The sequence below is a fragment of the Camelina sativa genome, unplaced genomic scaffold (assembly GCF_000633955.1).
Source record: "Camelina sativa cultivar DH55 unplaced genomic scaffold, Cs unpScaffold08845, whole genome shotgun sequence".
NCBI classification, from domain to species: domain Eukaryota; kingdom Viridiplantae; phylum Streptophyta; class Magnoliopsida; order Brassicales; family Brassicaceae; genus Camelina; species Camelina sativa.
In genome coordinates this window covers 1-423 of record NW_010929908.1, presented here as the reverse complement: position 1 = coordinate 423, position 423 = coordinate 1, and the positions used below count along the sequence as shown (strand labels likewise).

At 31.9% G+C, this 423-nt stretch overlaps 1 long non-coding RNA gene across 1 annotated transcript; it reads left to right on the top strand.

Moving 5' to 3' along the window:
• On the top strand, window positions 1-356 carry LOC104775114. The gene is made up of 2 exons (XR_765703.1): window positions 1-33; window positions 242-356. It is a non-coding gene; the product is annotated as an uncharacterized LOC104775114 (long non-coding RNA).
• Window positions 357-423: the final 67 nt, after the last annotated feature.

Here is a 423-nt window from a genome sequence, read left to right as displayed (position 1 = left end):
GTCTTTCAAGAAAGCAAAGGTAGCAGCCATAATGTGAGTGATGTTTTTGATGTGTTTGCTTATGTTTAATTTTCGTTAAGGTGGGTATTATTTATAAAGAAACCCGATTAGGTCATAGAATAAATTTGTGAAGATATGAAGAAGATATGATGAGACGATAATTAGAGAGAAAATCTTGTCAATTGGTTTTTTTATGGAATCTTTAGGGGATATGTTATATTTAAAATTTATTTCTGTTTAGGTTGATTGATATTTGAGTAGCGTAATTGTTGGAGCAGATTTTTGGAAATCAAGCAGTTTAAACAGAATTCGTGGAGAAGATTGTAAGGCAAGAAAATCTTTGTCATTTAATTGTTACGAATAAACGGGTGAGAGGAGAAGGTGTAATCGTGTTCTTGAGAATGTTACAACTTTCGATAGAGG